This window comes from Salvelinus sp. IW2-2015, unplaced genomic scaffold (genome assembly GCF_002910315.2).
Source record: "Salvelinus sp. IW2-2015 unplaced genomic scaffold, ASM291031v2 Un_scaffold3209, whole genome shotgun sequence".
In the NCBI taxonomy this organism is placed as follows: domain Eukaryota; kingdom Metazoa; phylum Chordata; class Actinopteri; order Salmoniformes; family Salmonidae; genus Salvelinus; species Salvelinus sp. IW2-2015.
The window spans coordinates 76706-88453 of NW_019944496.1; the positions used below are offsets into that span (position 1 = coordinate 76706).

Genomic DNA, 11748 nt, shown 5'->3' on the forward strand with positions numbered 1-11748 from the left:
CTGGTCGTAGTAAGAGGACTACTGTCAGACTGATGAGCTTCCATGGCTGTTTGTAGTAAGAGGACTACTGTCAGACTGATGGAGCTTCCATGGCTGGTCCTGTAGTAAGAGGACCTACTGTCAGACTGATGGAGCTTCCATGGCTGGTCCCGTAGTAAGAGGACCTACTGTCAGACTGATGGAGCTTCCATGGCTGGTCCCGTAGTAAGAGGACCTACTGTCAGACTGATGGGCTTCCATGGCTGGTCGTAGTAAGAGGACCTACTGTCAGACTGATGGAGCTTCCATGGCTGGTCCCGTAGTAAGAGGACCTACTGTCAGACTGATGGAGCTTCCATGGCTGGTCCCGTAGTAAGAGACCTACTGTCAGAACTGGTCTTTCTACTAGTCCTGACATGGTTTCGAGGGCTGTTCAGAAATCTTGCGCCCATAAATGCGCTGTGACAAAGGATACTTTAATATTGAATAATATTACTTCATAGCTTTCATTGGTAAGGTTATCAACACTTGGATTGTGTAAAGCAGAAATACCAGGTTGAAAGTTATCTTGTAAACTGCAGCAGAGTTGTTGGGGTAACAGATGTTACTGTCGGTATGTGTTTTGATAAGCTGGATAACCTGGGGTGGATTGTCTCAGCATGATATAGACCCCAATGTTTGCAAACACAGAAAGGGTTATATGATAAGTTTATTGGGGGTGTGGGAGGGTTTTTGGGGAAGGGGAGGTGTGGTAGAAGTTAATAGGGATTTCTTGGTTTATTTTCTTAGTACAGAATTAGACAGACATGGACCTTAAACGTTTGTTTGCGGACCACCATGATACCATAGGAGGTCTGCATCAACGGACTTCAGTGCAGGTAGTGCCTCATCAGAGAGAGAACATTTCAGTTGCTCTACAGTTTTGAAGCTGAATGTAATGATTATCAGTCCTTTACATGTGTACTAATATTCAGACACATTCAGTTGTTTCTATATTATCTATAATTCAGGGTTTTCACACGGGCTTAAGTAAATAAATATTAGTGCTTGAAAAAGTACTTAGTCCTTGAATTTGACTTGCCACTGTACGATCCTGATAATTCTTACTATGGTGTGAAGGGAAATATTATTTTTTGTGAGTGAAATAATACAGTGAAGACAAGGTTATTCATAAAATGTTTACATAGTCTGCCTACAATACTGCAATCTGTACTAAATGGTTTTTGAGTCATTTATGCATTTATGTGAATTTAGGAAATCTACTATAGATTAAGTGCCTTATGTTGTGCAATTTAAAATGTGTACTTTGTGTCTAATGTGAATGAATGTTTTGTCAAGGATTAGCTACCTGATCTACTGAAATGAGATAATTGAACAAGAAAAAAAAGAAAATATTACAGAATAAAGTGCAGAACTGTCAAGAAAATAACTTTGTGTCCGTTTGTCTTTATTACTACAGGCCGACTCAGATTAAGTCTGTAGGCCGGTAACATCAACAGTGAGGACAAACCCAGCCTGCCTCTCTCTTCCACACTGAGTAAACTACAGTACTGGGTCCTGATTGTGACAGTGGAGCCCAGTTTGCACTGCAGAATCCAGATGGCATCAGTGAAGCTGGAGGACTGCAGTCAAACACTGGAGCTGAATGTCAACATTAAAGATGAAGAAGAGGAGGAGAAGATTAGGACAACTGTTAGTCATGGTAAGAGCAGGTTCTATCTATAAGTTATCTTCATAAATTAGACCTCCATAAGTTATGACCAGTCTATTGCTAGGTTGAATTCTGTAATTCTGACATCACACATCCCTGAGCAACTCAAGACTTCACAGCGAAGCAAAACATTTTAAAACTTGTAACGCCTGCCTTTGCCCACACATTGTCTCAAGAACGTTGAAAATGTTTAATACCCTCAATCATCAAGTTAGGCATACCTCATTTCAACATAGGCCATGGCATCATCACTGTCAATATTGAATTATAATTCTTTGCGTTTTACCAGTGAAATGACCAAGCTGTTTCTGCATGCCAATCGTTCAATCTCAATCTATTTCATGGGAATATGCATTTAAATGATATTGAATTACTGTTTGGTTAGCAAATTAGAGAAAATGGTGTTAAATTATATAGACTTCCTGTATTTTGTTTTAATCAACGCACATTCTGCCTAATGGCGCGCTGTTGAGTTTGAGACGATTCAGCAAACCATTCTAAAATCTCGTAAGAAATTAGGTGTTGTTTTTGTTGTAACAGTAATGTTATGCTATAATATTTGATTATGTGGACTACTAATTAATCAGTAGGTGATCGTCCAAGACATTGATCTACCTTTACTAAACAAACACCATTGTGGTGGCTCATCGCTCTTGCAGCACTACACCCCTGCAGTCTGCTGCACCGAACTAGTGATTGATGCTCACCTAGCCTACTCTTTTGTCTCGCGCAACATTTGGTGATGCAGAAATGAAAGAACATGTTTGGCTGTTTTTATGAAAATCTGGGAATATTTGGCCAAGGAAACATTTCTGGTTGGTCTCAAGGAATGTCACACAGGGAGACTTTTTAAAACAGGATTGAGTGAAGTAGCAGCTAATGCTCATGGAGAGCCTCACAATTATTATTATTAACCTTTATTTAACTATGCAAGTCAGTTAAGAACAAATTATTATTTACAATGACAGCCTACACTGGCCAAACCCGGACTACACTTGGCCAATTGTGCGCCGCCCTATGGGACTCCCAATCACGGCCAGTTGTGATACAGCCTGGAATCTAACCAGGGTGTCTGTAGTGACGCCTCTAGCACTGAGATGCAGTACCTTAGACCGCTGCGCCACTCGGGAGCTCATAAGTTTGATGAAATTCCATTAACTTTCAGTCTAATAGGGCTATATTCTTACTTTTGTAGCTCTTCACCAGTTTCTTGAATGTTTATTGTACATAAATATTAACACAACATGCAACAATTTCAACGATTTTTCTGAGTTACAGTTCAATATAAGGGGCGGCAGAGTACCTATTGGTTAGACGTTTGGCCAGGTAACCGGAAAGGTTGCTGGATCGAATCCCTTGGCTGACAGGTAAAAATCGTGCTTGCGGCCCTGAACAATGCACGTTAACCCACTTTCCCGTAGCCATCATTGTTAATAAGTTATTATTGATCTTAACTACTTACCTAGTTAAATAAAGTTAAATGTAATAAAAAATATATAATAAGGACATCAGGTGAATTGAAATAAATAGGGGGCCCCTAACTGTTAGATTTTCACGTGACTGGGCCGGGATGCCAGCCATGGTGGGCCTTTGGAAGCATAGCCTTGGCAGCCGACCCACCAGCTGGGAGAGCCAGGTCCAGCCAATCAGAATAGTTTTTACCCCACAAAAGGCTTTATTACAGACATAAATACCCCCCCGCTCCTCGTGAGATTGTCTGACTGAATGCAACGTGACAATGTGCGGTTGGACGTCTGCAATACAGTCGACTTATTAGCTTATGAAACTGCATACGGCAAAGTCGTCAATCTGCAGTCGCATCCAATTGCACGCTCCCTCAAAAGCTTGAGAACATCTGTTAGCATTGTGTTGTGTTTAACAAAACTGTACATTTTAAAGTGTCCTTTTATTTTCCTCAGCACAAGGTGCAGCTGTGTAATGATTTATGGCTGTCACACCTGTCAGGTGGATGGGTTTTTCTTGGCGAAGGAGAAATGCTCACTAACAGGGACGTAAACATATTTGTGCACACAATTTGAGGAAATAAGCTTTTTGTGTGTATGAAAATTTTCGGAGATTTTTATTTCAAGCTCATGAAACATGGACCAACACTTTACATGTGCGTTTATATTTTTTTCAGTGTACGTCCGTTGCCAGAAGTTTTTGAGAATGAAACAAAGTCATACATTTTTGCACCAAGAGTCCTGCTGCCTCATTTGGTGATGGCAATTTGCATATACTCCGATATAGGATGGGTGTCCTGTCAGTTGGTAAGAATGCCTTACGCCAGTTGTGGCATCCAGGGGACCGGTAAATATGTTGACTACTTGAAGGCATAAGCGTGCATATTATAATTAATGGACATATATGATGATTCATTAATCAGTTCCTCTGCCATGCAAATTGAAGCTGAATGCCCCAAAAATACTTTCCAACTGCATTTCAACCCCCACAAAGGACCAGCTGACATCATGTCATGATTCTCTCGGAGTGTGACGAGGACAGGCTGGAGATCCTCTTGTCATGCTGATTAGTTCGCATAACAGACCCTGAAAGCTTCAAAGGGAGGTGTGCTTGGAATCATTGCTTCGCTTGTTCACACATGGTTACCTGGAAGAACACATGCCGTCATCAATTGCTTTGCAGCACAAAAGGGCTTCACAGGCAAGGATATTGCCGCCAGTACAGATTGCACCTAAATCAACCATTTATCGGATGCTAAAACGAACTTCAAGGAGACGGTTCATGTTTGTTGGAAGAGCTTCGGGCCCCAAGAAAGTCCAGCAAGTCAGAACCCGGTCTTCCCTAAAGTTGATTCAGCTGTCGGGATCGGGCACCACCAGTTACAGAGCTTGCTGCCACGAAATGGGACGCTAGGCAGTGTGAGTGTATCTGCACGCACAGTAGGCGAAGACTTTTGGGAGGATGCCTGGTATCAAGAAGGACAGCAACGAAGCCACTTCTCTGCCAGGAAAACAATCAGGACAGACTGATATTCTGCAAAAGGGTACAGGGATTGGACTGCCTGAAGGACTGGGGGTAAAGTCATTTTTCTGCTGATGAATCCCCCTTCAGATTGTTTGGGGCATCCGGAAAAAAACTTGGTTCGAGAGAAGACAAGGTGAAAACGCTACATGCAGTCCCTGTGTCATGCCAACAGTAAAGCCTCCTGAGACCATTCATGTGTTGGGGTTGCCTTCCTCAGCCAAGGGAGTGGGCCTCACTCATCAATTTTGGCCTAAGAACATACAGCCCATGAATCAAGAATGGTACCGAACACATCCCTCCGGGAGAGCTAACTTCTCCCGACCATCCAGGAACAGTTGGGTGACGAACAATGCCTTTTTCCAGCATGATGGGGGCACCTTGCCATAAGGCAAAAGTGATAACTAAGTGGCTCTGGAAACAAAAACATCGACATATTTTGGGGCCATGGCCAGGAAACTCCCTAGGCCTTGTGGTCAATCTCAAGAGGTGGTTGGGACAAACAAAACCCGCAAATTCTGACTAAACTTCCAAGCATTGATTATGGAAGAATGGGGTGCATCAGTCAGGATGTGGCCCAGAACGTTATTTGAAAGCATGCCAGGGCGGATTGGCAGATGTTCTTGAAAAAATAGAAGGGTCAACACTGGCAAATATTTGACTCTTTGCATCAAGCTTCATGTCAATTGGTGCAATTAAAGCCCTTTACACTTGTAATTATACTTGCAGTTTTCCCATCGTAACATCTGACAAACATATCTAATAGACACTGAAGCAGCAAACTTGGTGGAATTAATATTTGTGTCATTCTCAAAAACTTTTGGCACAACTGTAGTTAGACATCCTGTCCTCTCCATGTTCAGCTGGGAATTTTAGCCTGAAAAGGATTTGAGAAATATGATATAGGCCTCGTCTCGTTTGCGCTGCACAGAATATCAGATCTCAACAACGATTGGAGAAGTGTGAACATAACCAGTAGACTACCACATCCTGATGATTTATATCTGATACATATAATATTTATATTTTTAATTCAAGGTTGAGAACACACTTAAGGATTGATCAATGGAAACGATGCACCTGAGCTCTAATTTTCTTTTAAATGTTTGGGGTCACTTATTACATTTCGTCGTAGTCTCAACGTCACAGTTGGTATATGAGTTTGTTGTGCGACTTCCTGGCATGCTGGCTCTTTCTAGGCTCAGAGTTTGCTATGGCAGTTTTTTGCTTTCTTAATGAGGTCAGCCAAGTTTTCTAGGCTGTACAACATTAATTGCAAAAAGGGTTTTTAATGATAATTTAGGCCTTTTTAAAATGATGTACTTTGGGAATTAGTTTCTATACCTTTTACATTGTCCTCATTGATTTTCAAGAGTTGATGGGTTCTGATAATTTATTGTGCCCTTTCTGTAAGCCATTTAATTCTTTTCTACAAATAATAGTGCGCTTTCCAGTCTACAATAGTCATTTACAACAATAGCAATGTTCTTCAGCTGTATTTAGATCCATTTGATGTTATTATTTAATGGGGCAATCAAAAGTGTGTTTTCTTTCAAAACAAGGACTATTTTATATGACCAAACTTTTTGAAAACTTTCTGGTTAGATGCCAGTCTTGCCGCTGTTCTGGGAAGGCGAGTAAGTAACAACAGCAATTGTACGAGATCTTCAGGGCGTTTCCAGCTACAATAGTCATTAAACTACATGTCTACAACTTGCTATTTCGGTATCAATTTGACATTATTTTAATGGACAATGAAATGTACTTTTCTTTCAAAAAACAAAGGAACATTTTCTAAGTGAACCCAAACTTTTGAAATAGTAGTTGTATTTTTTTTATTTTTTTTATCTTTCTTTTTTAACCTTTATTTAACTAGGCAAGTAGTTAAGAACAAATCTATTAGTTTATCAATGACGGCTAGGAATCAGTGGGTTACACGGCCCTTGTTCGGGACAGGGAACCACAGAATTTTTTACTTTGTCAGCTCGGGGATTCGGATATTGCAACCTTTCAGTTGCTCTAACGCACTAGCTACCTGTCACTGCGGTACTGCCAGAAGAGGTACTGGCCACCCAGGCTCTGAGTTCCTCTCAGGTTCCTTCTCTAGGTTCTGCCTCTTGGGAGTTTTTCCTATGTGGCCACTGTGCTCCTACACTGCGCTATTGCTTCTTTGGCGGTGATTTTAGGCTGGTCGTCTTCTGTACAGCACTTCTGTGACACATGCTGATGTAAGGAAGGGCTTCACTAGAAATAATTTGACTGACATGTATATCAACACAACATGACTGGTTCTTTCTGATGTTGTTCAACACAGGAGAGCCATGTTGAGACATTCTCTTACATCCAGAGAGAACAGCAGGAGATCAGCAGAGGCTAAGCGGTCTCACCACTGCCGCAACATTGGTGTGGAGATTTTTCCCAATTTCTATCAACGCTAAAAATACACCTAAATAATACACACAGGAGAGAAGCCTTAACTCTGCTCTGACTGTGGGGCCGCGTTTCTCTCGACTGGATTACTTAAAAACACACCAACGTATAGCATACGGGAGAGAAGCCTACTACTTGCTGACTGTGGGGAGAGATTCTCTCAAAGACCAACTTAAAAAGACACACAAGCAAATAACAATACAGGAGAGAAGCCTTACCCTGCTCTTTTGAATGTGGAAAAAGGTTCTCCCGATGCAGAAACTTAAAATCACATGAACGTCATACATACAGGAGAGAAGCTTACTTCTGCTCTGAATGTGGAAATGCTTCAAAACATCAATCTGAAAGCTAATAAGTTCATCAGAGAACCACATACAAGGAAGAAAAGCCCTTAACTCCTGTTCTGACTTGTGGATAAAATGCTTCAAAACATCATCTGAGCTAAAAGTTCATCAGCCGAACCACCACAGGAGAGAGGCCTTACTGCCTGCTCTGACTGTGGGGCGAGTTTTCTCGTCGACTGGATACCTAAAACACACACCAACGTATACATACAGGAGAGAAGCCTTCCTACTTCCCTGCTGTGGGGAGAAGCTTCCTCCAAAAGACCCCACTTTAAAAACACATACCAACAAATACATACAGGAGGAAAGCCTTACTCCTGCTCTGATTGTGGGAAGAGTTTTCTTCTCTCCCTGTCGGGTACCTTGGCATCACATGAACGATGGATAACATACAGGAGAAGAAGCCTTAACTACTGCTGAGACCTGTGGAAATGTTTTCTCCCGATCGGGGTACCCTTGAAATCACATGAACGTATACATACAGGAGCGAAGCCATAACTCCTGCTCTGAATGTGTAAAATGCTTCAAAAATCGACTGAGTAAAACTTCCTCAGAGAACACACACAGGAGAAGAAGCATTACTCCTGCTTGACTGTGGAAACTGCTTCAAAACATCCACTGAGGCTAAAACTCATCCAGAGAACACACACAGGAGAGAAAGCCTTACTTCTCTCTTGACTTGTGGGGAAGAGTTTCTCTCACATAGCAACTTAAAAAAACACACGCAACGTATACATTAAAGGCGAAAAACCTCATCAGTTCTCTGGACCAGTGCTAAGAATAAAGTCACTCGCATCACTTAATTCTCGATCTCATAAAAATAAGTTGAAATTTGGAACAAATGAAGAAAGTTGTAGAAATGTTACAGTAGGAATGGGATGCGTTTTAGAAGTTAGCCTCTGTGTGCACTTTGTTTAGTGGTGCACCGTTGGTCAGTTTTAGTGTGTTTGTTTTGTTTAGCTTCTACTGTAAATATTTGCCCTTAGTGTTGAATACCTCTGTGAGGCCTTCTCATTTTGAAAACTCACACTAGTCTGCCAATTGACTGGGTGGTACTGCTTCCTCTCATGCCTGGTCTGACTCTGTCTGTGGGGAGAGTTTCAATGGGGGCAGCTTAAAAACAACACCAACGTTTAACACGTAGAGAGAGAAGCCTTACTCCTGTCTGTGGAAGGGTGGGCGTGGTCTGTCAAACGTCTAGCCATAGGATGCGTCTTTGAATCTCATCACGGACGTCTTTAGCATTTAGCTAATTAGCAAACTTTGCAACTTAACTTTAATACTTTTTAGCTATTACTTAGCATGTTAGCTTAGCATGCACTACTTAGATGCTTAGTCCTAACCTTTTCCCCTAAACCCTTTAACCGTTTAACCCGAGTCACAAAACCCGGATCCGGGCGGCACCCACCAGTAAAAGCTGACTAGCATAGCGTAGCCATAGCGCACAAGTTACAATACAAGCATCTAAATATCATTCAAATCACAAGTCCCAGACACAGATGAAAGATACAGATCTTGTGAATGCAGGCATCATTTCTGATTTTTCAAATGTTTTACAGGGGAAGACACCAATGTAAATCTATTAGCTTAACCACGTTAGCAAAAGAGACACGCATTTTTTTTATCCAACAGTTTTTTCTGCGTCAGTAGCTATCACTAATTCGGACTAAATAAAGAGATATATATAGGCCACTAACCAAGAAATCAACTTCATAAGGATGACCGTCTGATAACATAATTTATGGTATAGCATAGGTTTTTTTGGGAAAAATGTGCATTTTTCAGGTATAAATCAACAGGCTACATTGCCAGCTGCAATCTGAAATAGTGCGAAAGCAGCCAGATAATTACAGAGACCAACGTCATATAACTATTACTCCATCTTAAAACATTTCCAGAAAAATACACAGCGTACGCTATTGAAAGCCCAACATCTTGTGAATCCACACAATATTTCAGATTTATTAAATGTTTTTATAGCGAAAACAAAAATGTAGCAGCTAAAATTTAGCATAGCCAGCGCAGCAGAACCAGCTGGGCGCCACGATCCAGTTCACATGCACGACAAGATATATGAACTAACATCAATAAATTGGGTTCTTAGCTTTTGCTGATCTTCATCAGAATGTTGATCAAGGTGTCCTTTGTCCAGATGAGTCATTGTTTCGAATTCAGAATGGCTAACTTTCGCCTCTTCATTTAAGCATGGGTACTAGTCGAGTGGCATGGATCTCTCCAACGAAAATAAAATCAAGCAGACGGAACACCGCAAAACTCCCGAAAAACTTCCAAATAAATCTTGATTAAACTTATTGCAAAAACATACATTACGACTGATATGGTCCACATGTATCAAACAAAATCCGCAGAGCGTGAGATAGTTTTCATTCGTAATGGCAGCAAAAGAGAAGGCAATTCTCACTTCCAAAGTATGCGCAATTCAAGGAACGCGGAAGTGGCGGTCACGCAAAGAAATAGCTCTTATTTAACACGTCAAGAACACGATGAACAAAAAATTTCTCTTCTGAAGTCCTCTTGACACCAGAGGAAGGGCGTTTGAAGTGTAATTTCCGGGTCCATACGTGTCATGACCATCATATAGGCAGAGCGTTGCAGCGAGCATAGATATCTGGGCATTCTACTTCCTGGTCAGGAAAAGTGCTGTCAAATGATTCTGTTTCACTCAGAGACAAAATTGTAAACGGGTTTTTAGAAACTAGAGATTGGTTTTCTATGCCAATAGTTACTAATAATATGCATATAGTAAAGAAGCAATAATTGAATACGAGGCAGTTTTAAATTTTGGAGAGGCAAAATGTCGAAGTTGAACAACAGCACCGCCTGTATTCTCAAATTAACTCTAGCCTTAAACCCTAACCCCTAACCTAGCTAACGTTAGCAACAACAAATTGGAATTCGTAACATATCATTACATATTAACAAGTCCGTAACATATTGGGTATGAATAGCAATCCTTAAATAACATACGAATTGTAATTCTTAACCATCTTGATATGTCGCTACAAGTCGTATCATACTGAACAACAATCTAAACGCAACAATTTCAAAGATTTACAGTTCGTATAAGGAAATCTAGTCATTGAAATAAATAAATGAGGCCCTAATCTATGGATTTCACATTACTGGGCAGGGGCTCAGCCATGGTGGGGACTTTGAGAGGGCCTAGGCCGCACTTGGAGCCAGGCCAGCCATCAGAATGAGTTTTTTCCCACAAAAGGTCTTTATACAGACAGAAATTACTCCTCAGCCCCCCTCAGACAGGAAGTCCTGGGCTGCGTGGTTACATGTATCTGCAGTGTGAGGCCGGTTTGGATGTACTGTCAAATTCTCTAAAAGGACGTTAGAGGTGGCTTAATGGTAGAGAATATACATATTTTTGAGTTCTCTGGCAAACAGCTTGCTGGTGGACATTCCTGCAGTCATCAATGACCAATTGGCACATTCCCTAAACTTGAGACATCCTGTGACCATTGTGTTGTTGTGGCCTTTTATTGTCCCCCAGCAACAAGGTGCACGCTGTGCTAAGTGATACTGCTGTTTTAATCAGCATCTTGATCATGCGACACCTGTCAGGGTGGATGGAATTATGCTTGACAAAGGCTGAAATGCTCATTAACAGGGATATTAACGAAAGTTTGTACACAAACATTTGAGAGACATAGCTTTTTGTGCATTGCTGGATTTTGTTTATTTCAGCTTCATGAAACGGCAACACTTTACATGTTTAGTTTATTTAGTGTGATAGTCGCAATGAAATGTACCTAACATACTAAATGAGTGGCACTGAAGTTTTTTGTATAAAATAAAAACGTTTTGCATTGAGACAGGTTTTGTGGCGCTGCCGTTATTCCTGTGGGAAGGATGCTAGTAGACACTTTTTAATTTTTTTTATTATTACCTTTGGTATTTAACTAGGCAAAGTTCCAGTTAAGAATCAATTCTTAAATACAATGAGGTTGGCCGGTATGTAACAGTGGTTAACTGCTTGTTCAGGTCGGCAGAACGACAGATTTTTACCGTTGTCAGCCTCAGGCGATTTGACTAGCAACCTATCGGGTTACTGGCCAAACGCTTTCTAACGCACTAGGCTAGCCTTTCCCCCTAACAATGTATCAGATAGAGATGGTGTGATGCTCACTTTCATCACTTAGTTTGGGGGGATTAATTTTTGCGAACTTTAATTTAATTGAGAACACAGTTTATGAAATGAATTTACATGTGTTTTATGAATTGTCCTTTAAATGAAGATGAGTTATTTTAAGTTCTGATCATGAATGT

General features: G+C 41.0%; 1 long non-coding RNA gene across 1 annotated transcript in view; it reads left to right on the top strand.

Moving 5' to 3' along the window:
* The first annotated feature begins 1533 nt into the window (after window positions 1–1533).
* The window catches only part of LOC139025744 (uncharacterized), a 13676-nt gene continuing 3461 nt past the window's right edge, over window positions 1534–11748 (top strand). Inside the window, exon 1 of the long non-coding RNA XR_011477362.1 lies at window positions 1534–1681. This is a non-coding gene — a long non-coding RNA (uncharacterized lncRNA). The remainder of the gene's footprint in view (window positions 1682–11748) is intronic.